Below are 17,484 nucleotides of genomic sequence, written 5' to 3'. Positions count from 1 at the left end.
CACAGGGCCCTTTTTTATGTGACAGCTTCTCTTTATGGCGCTTGTCCTGTGTCGTTCTCCCTCTCGTGATCGTCTTAGATGGCGCTTGTCCTGTGTCTTTCTCCCTCGCGTGATCGTCTTAGTTGGCGCTGTTCCTTCCTAATTCAAGTATGCACCATCTAGCCCAAATGAATGTTGTCCTGAACCATCTTTCGAAAACGCAGGGCCCTTTTTTATGTGACAGCTTATCTTTATGGCGCTTCTCCTGTGTCGTTCTTCCTCGCGTGATCGTCTTAGTTGGCGCTGTTCTTTCCTAATTCAAGTATGCAGCATCTAGCCCAAATGAATGTTGTCCTGAACCATCTTTCGCAAACACAGGGCCCTTTTTTATGTGACAGCTTATCTTTAGGCGCTTGTCCTGTGTCGTTCTCCCTCTCGTTATCGTCTTAGATGGCGCTTCTCCTGTGTCGTTCTCCCTTTCGTGATCGTCTTAGTTAGCGCTGTTCCTTCTTAATTCAAGTATGCACCATCTAGCCCAAATGAATGTTGTCCTGAACTATCTTTCGAAAACACAGGGCCCTTTTTTATCTGACAGCTTATCTTCGTGCGCTTGTCCTGTGTCGTTCTCCCTCGCGTGATCGTCTTAGATGGCGCTTGTCCTGTGTCATTCTAGCTCGCGTGATCATCTTAGTTGGTGCTGTTCTTTCCTAATTCAAGGATGCACCATCTAGCCAAATAAATGTTATCCTGAACCATCTTTCAAAAACACAGAGCCCTTTTTTATGTGACAGCTTATCTTTATGGCGCTTCTCCTGTGTCGTTCTCCCTCGCGTGATCGTCTTAGATGGCGCTTGTCCTGTGTCGTTCTCCGTCGCGTGATCGTCTTAGTTGGCGCTGTTCTTTCCTAATTCAAGTTTGCACCATCTAGCCCAAATGAAAGTTCTCCTGAACCATCTTTCGAAAACACACGGCCCTTTTTTATGTGACAGCTTATCTTTATGGCGCTTCTCCTGTGTCGTTCTCCCTCGCGTGATCGTCTCAGTTTGCTCTGTTCCTTCCTAATTCAAGTATGCACCATCTAGCCCAAATGAATGTTGTCCTGATCCATCTTTCGAAAACACAGGGCCCTTTTTTATGTGACAGCTTATCTTTAGGGCGCTTGTCCTGTGTCGTTCACCCTCTCGTGATGGTCTCAGATGGCGCTTCTCCTGTGTCGTTCTCCCTTTCGTGATCGTATTAGTTAGCGCTGTTCCTTCTTAATTCAAGTATGCACCATCTAGCTCAAATGAATGTTGTCCTGAACCATCTTTCGAAAACACAGGGCCCTTTTTTATGTGACAGCTTCTCTTAATGGCGCTTGTCCTGTGTCGTTCTCCTACGCGTGATCGTCTTAGATGGCGCTTGTCCTGTGTCATTCTCCCTCGCGTGATCGTTTTAGTTGGCGCTGTTCTTTCATAATTCAAGTATTCACCATCTAGCCAAATAAATGTTGTCCTGAACCATCTTTCGAAAACACAGGGCCCTTTTTTATGTGACAGCTTATCTTTATGGCGCTTCTCCTGTGTCGTTCTCCCTCGCGTGATCGTCTTAGATGGCGCTTGACCTGCGTCGTTCTCCGTCGCGTGATCGTCTTAGTTGGCGCTGTTCTTTCTTAATTCAAGTATGCACCATCTAGCCCAAATGAAAGTTCTCCTGAACCATCTTTCGAAAACACAGGGCCCTTTTTTATGTGACAGCTTAGCTCTATGGCGCTTGTCCTGTGTCGTTCTCCCTCTCGTGATCGTCTCAGTTGGCTCTGTTCCTTCCTAATTCAAGTATGCACCATCTAGCCCAAATGAATGTTGTCCTGAACCATCTTTCGAAAACACAGGGCCCTTTTTTATGTGACAGCTTATCTTTAGGGCGCTTGTCCTGAGTCGTTCACCCTCTCGTGATGGTCTTAGATGGCGCTTCTCCTGTGTCGTTCTCCCTCGCGTGATCGTCTTAGTTGGCGCTGTTCTTTCCTAATTCAAGTATGCACCATCTAGCCCAAATGAATGTTGTCCTGAACCATCTTTCGAAAACACAGGGCCATTTTTTATGTGAATGCTTATCTTTATGGCGCTTGACCTGTGTCGTTCTCTCTCGCGTGATCGTCTTAGTTGGCGCTGTTCTTTCCTAATTCAAGTATGCAATATCATACCCAAATGAATGTTGTCCTGAACCATCTTTCGAAAACACAGGGCCATTTTTTATGTGACAGCTTACCTTTATGGCGCTTGTCCTGTGTCGTTCTCCCTCGCGTGATCGTCTTAGATGGCGCTTCTCCTGTGTCGTTCTCGCTCACGTGATCCTCTTAGTTGGCGATGTTCCTTCCTAATTCAAGTATGCACCATCTAGCCAAAGAAATGTTGTCCTGAACCATCTTTCGAAAATACAGGGCCCTTTTTTATGTGACAGCTTATCTTTGTGCGCTTCTCCTGTGTCGTTCTCCGCGTGATCGTCTTAGTTGGCGCTGTTCCTTCCTAATTTAGGTATGCACCATCTAGCCCAAATGAATGATGACCTGAACCATCTTTCGAAAACACAGGGCCCTTTTTTATGTGACAGCTTATCTTTATGGCGCTTGTCCTGTGTCGTTCTCCCTCGCGTGATCGTCTTAGATGGCGCTTGTCCTGTGTCGTTCTCCCTCGCGTGATCGTCTTAGTTGGCGCTGTTCTTTCCTAATTCAAGTATGCACCATCTAGCCCAAATGAATGTTGTCCTGAACCATCTTTCGAAAACACAGGGCCCTTTTTTATGTGACAGCTTATCTTTAGGGCTCTTGTCCAGTGTCGTTCTCCCTCTCGTGATCGTCTTAGATGGCGCTGCTCCTGTGTCGTTCTCCCTCGCGTGATCGTCTTAGTTGGCGCTGTTCCTTCCTAATTAAAGTAGGCACCATCTAGCCCAAATGAATGTTGACCTGAACCATCTTTCGAAAACACAGGGCCCTTTTATATGTGACAGCTTATCTTCGTGCGTTTGTCCTGTGTCGTTCTCCTTCGCGTGATCGTCTTAGTTGGCGCTGTTCCTTCCTAATTTAGGTATGCACCATCTAGCCCAAATGAATGTTGCCCTGAATCATCTTTAGAAAACACAGGGCCCTTTTTTATGTGACAGCTTCTCTTTATGGCGCTTGTCCTGTGTCGTTCTCCCTCTCGTGATCGTCTTAGATGGCGCTTGTCCTGTGTCTTTCTCCCTCGCGTGATCGTCTTAGTTGGCGCTGTTCCTTCCTAATTCAAGTATGCACCATCTAGCCCAAATGAATGTTGTCCTGAACCATCTTTCGAAAACGCAGGGCCCTTTTTTATGTGACAGCTTATCTTTATGGCGCTTCTCCTGTGTCGTTCTTCCTCGCGTGATCGTCTTAGTTGGCGCTGTTCTTTCCTAATTCAAGTATGCAGCATCTAGCCCAAATGAATGTTGTCCTGAACCATCTTTCGCAAACACAGGGCCCTTTTTTATGTGACAGCTTATCTTTAGGCGCTTGTCCTGTGTCGTTCTCCCTCTCGTTATCGTCTTAGATGGCGCTTCTCCTGTGTCGTTCTCCCTTTCGTGATCGTCTTAGTTAGCGCTGTTCCTTCTTAATTCAAGTATGCACCATCTAGCCCAAATGAATGTTGTCCTGAACTATCTTTCGAAAACACAGGGCCCTTTTTTATCTGACAGCTTATCTTCGTGCGCTTGTCCTGTGTCGTTCTCCCTCGCGTGATCGTCTTAGATGGCGCTTGTCCTGTGTCATTCTAGCTCGCGTGATCATCTTAGTTGGTGCTGTTCTTTCCTAATTCAAGGATGCACCATCTAGCCAAATAAATGTTATCCTGAACCATCTTTCGAAAACACAGAGCCCTTTTTTATGTGACAGCTTATCTTTATGGCGCTTCTCCTGTGTCGTTCTCCCTCGCGTGATCGTCTTAGATGGCGCTTGTCCTGTGTCGTTCTCCGTCGCGTGATCGTCTTAGTTGGCGCTGTTCTTTCCTAATTCAAGTTTGCACCATCTAGCCCAAATGAAAGTTCTCCTGAACCATCTTTCGAAAACACACGGCCCTTTTTTATGTGACAGCTTATCTTTATGGCGCTTCTCCTGTGTCGTTCTCCCTCGCGTGATCGTCTCAGTTTGCTCTGTTCCTTCCTAATTCAAGTATGCACCATCTAGCCCAAATGAATGTTGTCCTGATCCATCTTTCGAAAACACAGGGCCCTTTTTTATGTGACAGCTTATCTTTAGGGCGCTTGTCCTGTGTCGTTCACCCTCTCGTGATGGCCTCAGATGGCGCTTCTCCTGTGTCGTTCTCCCTTTCGTGATCGTATTAGTTAGCGCTGTTCCTTCTTAATTCAAGTATGCACCATCTAGCTCAAATGAATGTTGTCCTGAACCATCTTTCGAAAACACAGGGCCCTTTTTTATGTGACAGCTTCTCTTAATGGCGCTTGTCCTGTGTCGTTCTCCTACGCGTGATCGTCTTAGATGGCGCTTGTCCTGTGTCATTCTCCCTCGCGTGATCGTTTTAGTTGGCGCTGTTCTTTCATAATTCAAGTATTCACCATCTAGCCAAATAAATGTTGTCCTGAACCATCTTTCGAAAACACAGGGCCCTTTTTTATGTGACAGCTTATCTTTATGGCGCTTCTCCTGTGTCGTTCTCCCTCGCGTGATCGTCTTAGATGGCGCTTGACCTGTGTCGTTCTCCGTCGCGTGATCGTCTTAGTTGGCGCTGTTCTTTCTTAATTCAAGTATGCACCATCTAGCCCAAATGAAAGTTCTCCTGAACCATCTTTCAAAAACACAGGGCCCTTTTTTATGTGACAGCTTATCTCTATGGCGCTTCTCCTGTGTCGTTCTTCCTCGCGTGATCGTCTTAGTTGGCGCTGTTCTTTTCTAATTCAAGTATGCAGCATCTAGCCCAAATGAAAGTTCTCCTGAACCATCTTTCAAAAACACAGGGCCCTTTTTTATGTGACAGCTTATCTCTATGGCGCTTCTCCTGTGTCGTTCTTCCTCGCGTGATCGTCTTAGTTGGCGCTGTTCTTTTCTAATTCAAGTATGCAGCATCTAGCCCAAATGAATGTTGTCCTGAACCATCTTTCGCAAACACAGGGCCCTTTTTTATGTCACAGCTTATCTTTAGGCGCTTGTCCTGTGTCGTTCTCCCTCTCGTGATCGTCTCAGTTGGCTCTGTTCCTTCCTAATTCAAGTATGCACCATCTAGCCCAAATGAATGTTGTCCTGAACCATCTTTCGAAAACACAGGGCCCTTTTTTATGTGACAGCTTATCTTTAGGGCGCTTGTCCTGAGTCGTTCACCCTCTCGTGATGGTCTTAGATGGCGCTTCTCCTGTGTCGTTCTCCCTCGCGTGATCGTCTTAGTTGGCGCTGTTCTTTCCTAATTCAAGTATGCACCATCTAGCCCAAATGAATGTTGTCCTGAACCATCTTTCGAAAACACAGGGCCATTTTTTATGTGAATGCTTATCTTTATGGCGCTTGACCTGTGTCGTTCTCCCTCGCGTGATCGTCTTAGTTGGCGCTGTTCTTTCCTAATTCAAGTATGCAATATCATACCCAAATGAATGTTGTCCTGAACCATCTTTCGAAAACACAGGGCCATTTTTTATGTGACAGCTTACCTTTATGGCGCTTGTCCTGTGTCGTTCTCCCTCGCGTGATCGTCTTAGATGGCGCTTCTCCTGTGTCGTTCTCGCTCACGTGATCCTCTTAGTTGGCGATGTTCCTTCCTAATTCAAGTATGCACCATCTAGCCAAAGAAATGTTGTCCTGAACCATCTTTCGAAAATACAGGGCCCTTTTTTATGTGACAGCTTATCTTTATGGCGCTTCTCCTGTGTCGTTCTCCCTCGCGTGATCGTCTTAGATGGCGCTTCTCCTGTGTCGTTGTCCGTCGCGTGATCGTCTTAGTTGGCGCTGTTCTTTCCTAATTCAAGTATGCACCATCTAGCCCAAATGAAAGTTGTCCTGAACCATCTTTCGAAAACACACGGCCTTTTTTTAGGTGACAGCTTATCTTTATGGCGCTTGTCCTGTGTCGTTCTCCCTCGCGTGATCGTCTTAGTTGGCGCTGTTCTTTCCAAATTCAAGTATGCACCATCTAGCCAAATAAATGTTGTCCTGAACCATCTTTCGAAAACACAGGGCCCTTTTTTATGTGACAGCTTATCTTTATGGCGCTTCTCCTGTGTCGTTCTCCCTCGCGTGATCGTCTTAGATGGCGCTTGTCCTGTGTCGTTCTCCGTCACGTGATCGTCTTAGTTGGCGCTGTTCTTTCCTAATTCAAGTATACACCATCTAGCCCAAATGAAAGTTGTCCTGAATCATCTTTCGAAAACACACGGCCCTTTTTTATATGACAGCTTATCTTTATGGCGCTTCTCCTGTGTCGTTCTTCCTCGCGTGATCGTCTTAGTTGGCGCTGTTCTTTCCTAATTCAAGTATGCAGCATCTAGCCCAAATGAATGTTGTCCTGAACCATCTTTCGCAAACACAGGGCCCTTTTTTATGTGACAGCTTATCTTTAGGGCGCTTGTCCTGTGTCGTTCTCCCTCTCGTGATCGTCTTAGATGGCGCTTCTCCTGTGTCTCCATAAATAAATGTTGTCCTGAACCATCTTTCGAAAACACAGGGCCCTTTTTTATGTGACAGCTTATCTTTATGGCGCTTCTCCTGTGTCGTTCTCCCTCGCGTGATCGTCTTAGATGGCACTTGTCCTGTGTCGTTCTCCGTCGCGTGATCGTCTAAGTTGGTGCTGTTCTTTCTTAATTCAAGTATGCACCATCTAGCCCAAATGAATGTTGTCCTCAACCATCTTTCCAAAACACAGGGCCCTTTTTTATCTGACAGCTTATCTTTATGGCGCTTCTCCTGTGTCGTTCTTCCTCGCGTGATCGTCTTAGTTGGCGCTGTTCTTTCCTAATTCAAATATGCACCGTCTAGCCCAAATAAATGTTGTCCTGAGCCATCTTTCGCGAACACAGGGGCCTTTTTTATGTGACAGCTTATCTTTAAATCGCTTGTCCTGTGTCTTTCTCCCTCTCGTGATCGTCTTAGATGGCGCTGTTCTTTCCAAATTCAAGTATGCACCATCTAGCCCAAATTAATGATGTCCTGAACCATCTTTCGAAAACACAGGGCCCTTTTTATGTGACAGCTTATCTTTAGGGCGCTTGTCCTGTGTCGTTCTCCTTCTCGTGATCGTCTTAGATGGCGCTTCTCCTGTGTCGTTCTCCCTCGCGTGATCGTCTTAGTTGGCGCTGTTCCTTCCTAATTCAAGTATGCACCATCTAGCCCAAATGAATGTTGTCCTGAACCATCTTTCGAAAACACAGGGCCCTTTTTTATGTGACAGCTTATCTTTATGGCGCTTGTCCTGTGTCGTTCTCCCTCGCGTGATCGTCTTAGTTGGCGCTGTTCTTTCCTAATTCAAGTATGCATCATCTAGCCCAAATGAATGTTCTCCTGAACCATCTTTCGAAAACACAGGGCCCTTTTTTATGTGACAGCTTATCTTTATGCCGCTTGACCTGTGTCGTTCTCCCTCGCGTGATCGTCTTAGTTGGCGCTGTTCTTTCCTAATTCAAGTTTGCACCATCATACCCAAATGAATGTTGTCCTGAACCATCTTTCGAAAACACAGGGCCCTTATTTATGTGACAGCTTATCTTTATGGCGCTTGTCCTGTGTCGTTCTCCCTCGCGTGATCGTCTTAGATGGCGCTTCTCCTGTGTCGTTCTCCCTCGCGTGTTCCTCTTAGTTGGCGCTGTTACTTCCTAATTCAAGTATGCACCATCAAGCCCAAATGAATGTTGTCCTGAACCATCTTTCGAAAACACAGGGCCCTTTTTTATGTGACAGCTTATCTTTATGGCGCTTCTCCTGTGTCGTTCTCCCTCGCGTGATCGTCTTAGTTGGCTATGTTCCTTCCTAATTCAAGTATGCGCCATCTAGCCCAAATTAATGTTGTCCTGAACCATCTTTCGAAAACACAGGGCCCTTTTTTATGTGACAGCTTATCTTTAGGGCGCTTGTCCTTTGTCGTTCTCCCTCTCGTAATCGTCTTCGATGGCGTTTCTCCTGTGTCGTTCTCCCTTTCGTGATCGTCTTAGTTGGCGCTGTTCCTTCCTAATTCAAGTATGCACCATCTAGCCCAAATGAATGTTGTCCTGAACCATCTTTCGAAAACACAGGGCCCTTTTTTATGTGACAGCTTATCTTTATGGCGCTTGTCCTGTGTCGTTCTCCCTCTCGTGATCGTCTTATATGGCGCTGTTCGTTCCTAATTCAAGTATTCACCATCTAGCCCAAATGAATGTTGTCCTGAACCATCTTTAGAAAACACAGGGCCGTTTTTTATGTGACGCCCTTTTTTATGTGACAGCTTATCTTCATGGCGCTTGTCCTGTGTCGTTCTCCCTCTCGTGATCGTCTTAGTTGGGGCTGTTTTTTCCTAATTCAAGTATGCACCATCTAGCCCAAATGAATGTTGTCATGAACCATCTTTCGAAAACACAGGGCCCTTTTTTATGTGACAGCTTATCTTTATGGCGCTTCTCCTGTGTCGTTCTTCCTCGCGTGATCGTCTTAGTTGGCGCTCTTCTTTCCTAATTCAAGTATGCACCATCTAGCCCAAATGAATGTTGTCCTGAACCATCTTTCGAAAACACAGGGCCCTTTTTTTTGTGACAGCATATCTTTATGGCGCATGTACTGTGTCGTTCTCCCTCGCGTGATCGTCTTAGTTGGCGCTGTTCTTTCCTAATTCAAGTATGCACCATCTAGCCCAAATGAATGTTGTCCTGAACCATCTTTCGAAAACACAGGGCCCTTTTTTATGTGACAGCTTATTTTATGGCGCTTGTCCTGTGTCGTTCTCCCTCGCGTGATCGTCTTAGTTGGCGCTGTTCTTTCCTAATTCAAGTATGCACCATCATACCCAAATGAATGTTGTCCTGAACTATCTTTCGAAAACACAGGGCCCTTTTTTATGTGACAGCTTATCTTTATGGCGCTTGTCCTGCGTCGTTCTCCCTCGCGTGATCGTCTTAAATGGCGCTTGTCCTGTGTCATTCTACCTCGCGTGATCGTCTTAGTTGGTGCTGCTCTTTCCTAATTCAAGTATGTACCATCTAGCCAAATAAATGTTATCCTGCACCATCTTTCGAAAACACAGGGCCCTTTTTTATGTGACAGCTTATCTTTATGGCGCTTCTCCTGTGTCGTTCTCCCTCGCGTGATCGTCTTAGATGGCGCTTGTCCTGTGTCGTTCTCCGTCGCGTGATCGTCTTAGTTGGCGCTGTTCTTTCCTAATTCAAGTATGCACCATCTAGCCCAAATGAAAGTTCTCCTGAAGCATCTTTCGAAAACACACGGCCCTTTTTTGTGTGACAGCTTATCTTTATGGCGCTTCTCCTGTGTCGTTCTCCCTCGCGTGATCGTCTCAGTTGGCTCTGTTCCTTCCTAATTAAAGTATGCACCATCTAGCCCAAATGAATGTTGTCCTGAACCATCTTTCGAAAACACAGGGCCCTTTTTTATGTGACAGCTTATCTTTAGGGCGCTTGTCCTGGGTCGTTCACCCTCTCGTGATGGTCTCAGATGGCGCTTCTCCTGTGTCGTTCTCCATTTCGTGATCGTATTAGTTAGCGCTGTTCCTTCTTAATTCAAGTATGCACCATCTAGCCCAAATGAATGTTGTCCTGAACTATCTTTCGAAAACACAGGGCCCTTTTTTATGTGACAGCTTATCTTCGTGCGCTTGTCCTGTGTCGTTCTCCTTCGCGTGATCGTCTTAGTTGGCGCTGTTCCTTCCTAATTTAGGTATGCTCCATCTAGCCCAGTTGAATGTTGTCCTGAACCATCTTTCGAAAACACAGGGCCCTTTTTTATGTGACAGCTTATCTTTAAATCGCTTGTCCTGTGTCTTTCTCCCTCTCGTGATCGTCTTAGATGGCGCTGTTCTTTCCTAATTCAAGTATGCACCATCTAGCCCAAATTAATGATGTCCTGAAACATCTTTCGAAAACACAGGGCCCTTTTTATGTGACAGCTTATCTTTAGGGCGCTTGTCCTGTGTCGTTCTACTTCTCGTGATCGTCTTAGATGGCGCTTCTCCTGTGTCGTTCTCCCTCGCGTGATCGTCTTAGTTGGCGCTGTTCCCTCCTAATTCAAGTATGCACCATCTAGCCCAAATGAATGTTGTCCTGAACCATCTTTCGAAAACACAGGGCCCTTTTTTATGTGACAGCTTATCTTTATGGCGCTTGTCCTGTGTCGTTCTCCCTCGCGTGATCGTCTTAGTTGGCGCTGTTCTTTCCTAATTCAAGTATGCATCATCTAGCCCAAATGAATGTTGTCCTGAACCATCTTTCGAAAACACAGGGCCCTTTTTTATGTGACAGCTTATCTTTATGCCGCTTGACCTGTGTCGTTCTCCCTCGCGTGATCGTCTTAGTTGGCGCTGTTCTTTCCTAATTCAAGTATGCACCATCATACCCAAATGAATGTTGTCCTGAACCATCTTTCGAAAACACAGGGCCCTTTTTTATGTGACAGCTTATCTTTATGGCGCTTGTCCTGTGTCGTTCTCCCTCGCGTGATCGTCTTAGATGGCGCTTCTCCTGTGTCGTTCTCCCTCGCGTGTTCCTCTTATTTGGCGCTGTTACTTCCTAATTCAAGTATGCACCATCAAGCCCAAATGAATGTTGTCCTGAACCATCTTTCGAAAACACAGGGCCCTTTTTTTATGTGACAGCTTATCTTTATGGCGCTTCTCCTGTGTCGTTCTCCCTCTCGTGATCGTCTTATATGGCGCTGTTCGTTCCTAATTCAAGTATTCACCATCTAGCCCAAATGAATGTTGTCCTGAACCATCTTTAGAAAACACAGGGCCGTTTTTTATGTGACGCCCTTTTTTATGTGACAGCTTATCTTCATGGCGCTTGTCCTGTGTCGTTCGCCCTCTCGTGATCGTCTTAGTTGGGGCTGTTTTTTCCTAATTCAAGTATGCACCATCTAGCCCAAATGAATGTTGTCATGAACCATCTTTCGAAAACACAGGGCCCTTTTTTATGTGACAGCTTATCTTTATGGCGCTTCTCCTGTGTCGTTCTTCCTCGCGTGATCGTCTTAGTTGGCGCTCTTCTTTCCTAATTCAAGTATGCACCATCTAGCCCAAATGAATGTTGTCCTGAACCATCTTTCGAAAACACAGGGCCCTTTTTTTTGTGACAGCATATCTTTATGGCGCATGTACTGTGTCGTTCTCCCTCGCGTGATCGTCTTAGTTGGCGCTGTTCTTTCCTAATTCAAGTATGCACCATCTAGCCCAAATGAATGTTGTCCTGAACCATCTTTCGAAAACACAGGGCCCTTTTTTATGTGACAGCTTATTTTATGGCGCTTGTCCTGTGTCGTTCTCCCTCGCGTGATCGTCTTAGTTGGCGCTGTTCTTTCCTAATTCAAGTATGCACCATCATACCCAAATGAATGTTGTCCTGAACTATCTTTCGAAAACACAGGGCCCTTTTTTATGTGACAGCTTATCTTTATGGCGCTTGTCCTGCGTCGTTCTCCCTCGCGTGATCGTCTTAAATGGCGCTTGTCCTGTGTCATTCTACCTCGCGTGATCGTCTTAGTTGGTGCTGCTCTTTCCTAATTCAAGTATGTACCATCTAGCCAAATAAATGTTATCCTGCACCATCTTTCGAAAACACAGGGCCCTTTTTTATGTGACAGCTTATCTTTATGGCGCTTCTCCTGTGTCGTTCTCCCTCGCGTGATCGTCTTAGATGGCGCTTGTCCTGTGTCGTTCTCCGTCGCGTGATCGTCTTAGTTGGCGCTGTTCTTTCCTAATTCAAGTATGCACCATCTAGCCCAAATGAAAGTTCTCCTGAACCATCTTTCGAAAACACACGGCCCTTTTTTGTGTGACAGCTTATCTTTATGGCGCTTCTCCTGTGTCGTTCTCCCTCGCGTGATCGTCTCAGTTGGCTCTGTTCCTTCCTAATTAAAGTATGCACCATCTAGCCCAAATGAATGTTGTCCTGAACCATCTTTCGAAAACACAGGGCCCTTTTTTATGTGACAGCTTATCTTTAGGGCGCTTGTCCTGTGTCGTTCACCCTCTCGTGATGGTCTCAGATGGCGCTTCTCCTGTGTCGTTCTCCATTTCGTGATCGTATTAGTTAGCGCTGTTCCTTCTTAATTCAAGTATGCACCATCTAGCCCAAATGAATGTTGTCCTGAACTATCTTTCGAAAACACAGGGCCCTTTTTTATGTGACAGCTTATCTTCGTGCGCTTGTCCTGTGTCGTTCTCCTTCGCGTGATCGTCTTAGTTGGCGCTGTTCCTTCCTAATTTAGGTATGCTCCATCTAGCCCAATTGAATGTTGTCCTGAACCATCTTTCGAAAACACAGGGCCCTTTTTTATGTGACAGCTTATCTTTAAATCGCTTGTCCTGTGTCTTTCTCCCTCTCGTGATCGTCTTAGATGGCGCTGTTCTTTCCTAATTCAAGTATGCACCATCTAGCCCAAATTAATGATGTCCTGAAACATCTTTCGAAAACACAGGGCCCTTTTTATGTGACAGCTTATCTTTAGGGCGCTTGTCCTGTGTCGTTCTACTTCTCGTGATCGTCTTAGATGGCGCTTCTCCTGTGTCGTTCTCCCTCGCGTGATCGTCTTAGTTGGCGCTGTTCCCTCCTAATTCAAGTATGCACCATCTAGCCCAAATGAATGTTGTCCTGAACCATCTTTCGAAAACACAGGGCCCTTTTTTATGTGACAGCTTATCTTTATGGCGCTTGTCCTGTGTCGTTCTCCCTCGCGTGATCGTCTTAGTTGGCGCTGTTCTTTCCTAATTCAAGTATGCATCATCTAGCCCAAATGAATGTTGTCCTGAACCATCTTTCGAAAACACAGGGCCCTCTTTTATGTGACAGCTTATCTTTATGCCGCTTGACCTGTGTCGTTCTCCCTCGCGTGATCGTCTTAGTTGGCGCTGTTCTTTCCTAATTCAAGTATGCACCATCATACCCAAATGAATGTTGTCCTGAACCATCTTTCGAAAACACAGGGCCCTTTTTTATGTGACAGCTTATCTTTATGGCGCTTGTCCTGTGTCGTTCTCCCTCGCGTGATCGTCTTAGATGGCGCTTCTCCTGTGTCGTTCTCCCTCGCGTGTTCCTCTTATTTGGCGCTGTTACTTCCTAATTCAAGTATGCACCATCAAGCCCAAATGAATGTTGTCCTGAACCATCTTTCGAAAACACAGGGCCCTTTTTTTATGTGACAGCTTATCTTTATGGCGCTTCTCCTGTGTCGTTCTCCCTCGCGTGATCGTCTTAGTTGGCTATGTTCCTTCCTAATTCAAGTATGCGCCATCTAGCCCAAATTAATGTTGTCCTGAATCATCTTTCGAAAACACAGGGCCCTTTTTTATGTGACAGCTTATCTTTAGGGCGCTTGTCCTTTGTCGTTCTCCCTCTCGTAATCGTCTTCGATGGCGTTTCTCCTGTGTCGTTCTCCCTTTCGTGATCGTCTTAGTTGGCGCTGTTCCTTCCTAATTCAAGTATGCACCATCTAGCCCAAATGAATGTTGTCCTGAACCATCTTTCGAAAACACAGGGCCCTTTTTTATGTGACAGCTTATCTTTAGGGCGCTTGTCCTGTGTCGTTCACCCTCTCGTGATGGTCTCAGATGGCGCTTCTCCTGTGTCGTTCTCCCTTTCGTGATCGTATTAGTTAGCGCTGTTCCTTCTTAATTCAAGTATGCACCATCATACCCAAATGAATGTTGTCCTGAACCATCTTTCGAAAACACAGGGCCCTTTTTTATGTGACAGCTTATCTTTATGGCGCTTGTCCTCCGTCGTTCTCCCTCGCGTGATCGTCTTAAATGGCGCTTGTCCTGTGTCATTCTACCTCGCGTGATCGTCTTAGTTGGTGCTGCTCTTTCCTAATTCAAGTATGTACCATCTAGCCAAATAAATGTTATCCTGAACCATCTTTCGAAAACACAGGGCCCTTTTTTATGTGACAGCTTATCTTTATGGCGCTTCTCCTGTGTCGTTCTCCCTCGCGTGATCGTCTTAGATGGCGCTTGTCCTGTGTCGTTCTCCGTCGCGTGATCGTCTTAGTTGGCGCTGTTCTTTCCTAATTCAAGTATGCACCATCTAGCCCAAATGAAAGTTCTCCTGAACCATCTTTCGAAAACACACGGCCCTTTTTTGTGTGACAGCTTATCTTTATGGCGCTTCTCCTGTGTCGTTCTCCCTCGCGTGATCGTCTCAGTTGGCTCTGTTCCTTCCTAATTCAAGTATGCACCATCTAGCCCAAATGAATGTTGTCCTGAACCATCTTTCGAAAACACAGGGCCCTTTTTTATGTGACAGCTTATCTTTAGGGCGCTTGTCCTGTGTCGTTCACCCTCTCGTGATGGTCTCAGATGGCGCTTCTCCTGTGTCGTTCTCCCTTTCGTGATCGTATTAGTTAGCGCTGTTCCTTCTTAATTCAAGTATGCACCATCTAGCCCAAATGAATGTTGTCCTGAACTATCTTTCGAAAACACAGGGCCCTTTTTTATGTGACAGCTTATCTTCGTGCGCTTGTCCTGTGTCGTTCTCCTTCGCGTGATCGTCTTAGTTGGCGCTGTTCCTTCCTAATTTAGGTATGCTCCATCTAGCCCAATTGAATGTTGTCCTGAACCATCTTTCGAAAACACAGGGCCCTTTTTTATGTGACAGCTTATCTTTAAATCGCTTGTCCTGTGTCTTTCTCCCTCTCGTGATCGTCTTAGATGGCGCTGTTCTTTCCTAATTCAAGTATGCACCATCTAGCCCAAATTAATGATGTCCTGAAACATCTTTCGAAAACACAGGGCCCTTTTTATGTGACAGCTTATCTTTAGGGCGCTTGTCCTGTGTCGTTCTCCTTCTCGTGATCGTCTTAGATGGCGCTTCTCCTGTGTCGTTCTCCCTCGCGTGATCGTCTTAGTTGGCGCTGTTCCCTCCTAATTCAAGTATGCGCCATCTAGCCCAAATGAATGTTGTCCTGAACCATCTTTCGAAAACACAGGGCCCTTTTTTATCTGACAGCTTATCTTTATGGCGCTTGTCCTGTGTCGTTCTCCCTCGCGTGATCGTCTTAGTTGGCGCTGTTCTTTCCTAATTCAAGTATGCATCATCTAGCCCAAATGAATGTTGTCCTGAACCATCTTTCGAAAACACAGGGCCCTTTTTTATGTGACAGCTTATCTTTATGCCGCTTGACCTGTGTCGTTCTCCCTCGCGTGATCGTCTTAGTTGGCGCTGTTCTTTCCTAATTCAAGTATGCACCATCATACCCAAATGAATGTTGTCCTGAACCATCTTTCGAAAACACAGGGCCCTTTTTTATGTGACAGCTTATCTTTATGGCGCTTGTCCTGTGTCGTTCTCCCTCGCGTGATCGTCTTAGATGGCGCTTCTCCTGTGTCGTTCTCCCTCGCGTGTTCCTCTTATTTGGCGCTGTTACTTCCTAATTCAAGTATGCACCATCAAGCCCAAATGAATGTTGTCCTGAACCATCTTTCGAAAACACAGGGCCCTTTTTTTATGTGACAGCTTATCTTTATGGCGCTTCTCCTGTGTCGTTCTCCCTCTCGTGATCGTCTTATATGGCGCTGTTCGTTCCTAATTCAAGTATTCACCATCTAGCCCAAATGAATGTTGTCCTGAACCATCTTTAGAAAACACAGGGCCGTTTTTTATGTGACGCCCTTTTTTATGTGACAGCTTATCTTCATGGCGCTTGTCCTGTGTCGTTCTCCCTCTCGTGATCGTCTTAGTTGGGGCTGTTTTTTCCTAATTCAAGTATGCACCATCTAGCCCAAATGAATGTTGTCATGAACCATCTTTCGAAAACACAGGGCCCTTTTTTATGTGACAGCTTATCTTTATGGCGCTTCTCCTGTGTCGTTCTTCCTCGCGTGATCGTCTTAGTTGGCGCTCTTCTTTCCTAATTCAAGTATGCACCATCTAGCCCAAATGAATGTTGTCCTGAACCATCTTTCGAAAACACAGGGCCCTTTTTTTTGTGACAGCATATCTTTATGGCGCATGTACTGTGTCGTTCTCCCTCGCGTGATCGTCTTAGTTGGCGCTGTTCTTTCCTAATTCAAGTATGCACCATCTAGCCCAAATGAATGTTGTCCTGAACCATCTTTCGAAAACACAGGGCCCTTTTTTATGTGACAGATTATTTTATGGCGCTTGTCCTGTGTCGTTCTCCCTCGCGTGATCGTCTTAGTTGGCGCTGTTCTTTCCTAATTCAAGTATGCACCATCATACCCAAATGAATGTTGTCCTGAACTATCTTTCGAAAACACAGGGCCCTTTTTTATGTGACAGCTTATCTTTATGGCGCTTGTCCTGCGTCGTTCTCCCTCGCGTGATCGTCTTAAATGGCGCTTGTCCTGTGTCATTCTACCTCGCGTGATCGTCTTAGTTGGTGCTGCTCTTTCCTAATTCAAGTATGTACCATCTAGCCAAATAAATGTTATCCTGCACCATCTTTCGAAAACACAGGGCCCTTTTTTATGTGACAGCTTATCTTTATGGCGCTTCTCCTGTGTCGTTCTCCCTCGCGTGATCGTCTTAGATGGCGCTTGTCCTGTGTCGTTCTCCGTCGCGTGATCGTCTTAGTTGGCGCTGTTCTTTCCTAATTCAAGTATGCACCATCTAGCCCAAATGAAAGTTCTCCTGAACCATCTTTCGAAAACACACGGCCCTTTTTTGTGTGACAGCTTATCTTTATGGCGCTTCTCCTGTGTCGTTCTCCCTCGCGTGATCGTCTCAGTTGGCTCTGTTCCTTCCTAATTAAAGTATGCACCATCTAGCCCAAATGAATGTTGTCCTGAACCATCTTTCGAAAACACAGGGCCCTTTTTTATGTGACAGCTTATCTTTAGGGCGCTTGTCCTGTGTCGTTCACCCTCTCGTGATGGTCTCAGATGGCGCTTCTCCTGTGTCGTTCTCCATTTCGTGATCGTATTAGTTAGCGCTGTTCCTTCTTAATTCAAGTATGCACCATCTAGCCCAAATGAATGTTGTCCTGAACTATCTTTCGAAAACACAGGGCCCTTTTTTATGTGACAGCTTATCTTCGTGCGCTTGTCCTGTGTCGTTCTCCTTCGCGTGATCGTCTTAGTTGGCGCTGTTCCTTCCTAATTTAGGTATGCTCCATCTAGCCCAATTGAATGTTGTCCTGAACCATCTTTCGAAAACACAGGGCCCTTTTTTATGTGACAGCTTATCTTTAAATCGCTTGTCCTGTGTCTTTCTCCCTCTCGTGATCGTCTTAGATGGCGCTGTTCTTTCCTAATTCAAGTATGCACCATCTAGCCCAAATTAATGATGTCCTGAAACATCTTTCGAAAACACAGGGCCCTTTTTATGTGACAGCTTATCTTTAGGGCGCTTGTCCTGTGTCGTTCT

Source organism: Dermacentor andersoni, unplaced genomic scaffold, assembly GCF_023375885.2.
Source record: "Dermacentor andersoni unplaced genomic scaffold, qqDerAnde1_hic_scaffold ctg00000039.1, whole genome shotgun sequence".
NCBI classification, from domain to species: Eukaryota; Metazoa; Arthropoda; class Arachnida; order Ixodida; family Ixodidae; genus Dermacentor; species Dermacentor andersoni.
The sequence above is the reverse complement of the archived record's forward strand: the minus strand, read 5'-3'. Positions refer to the sequence as shown.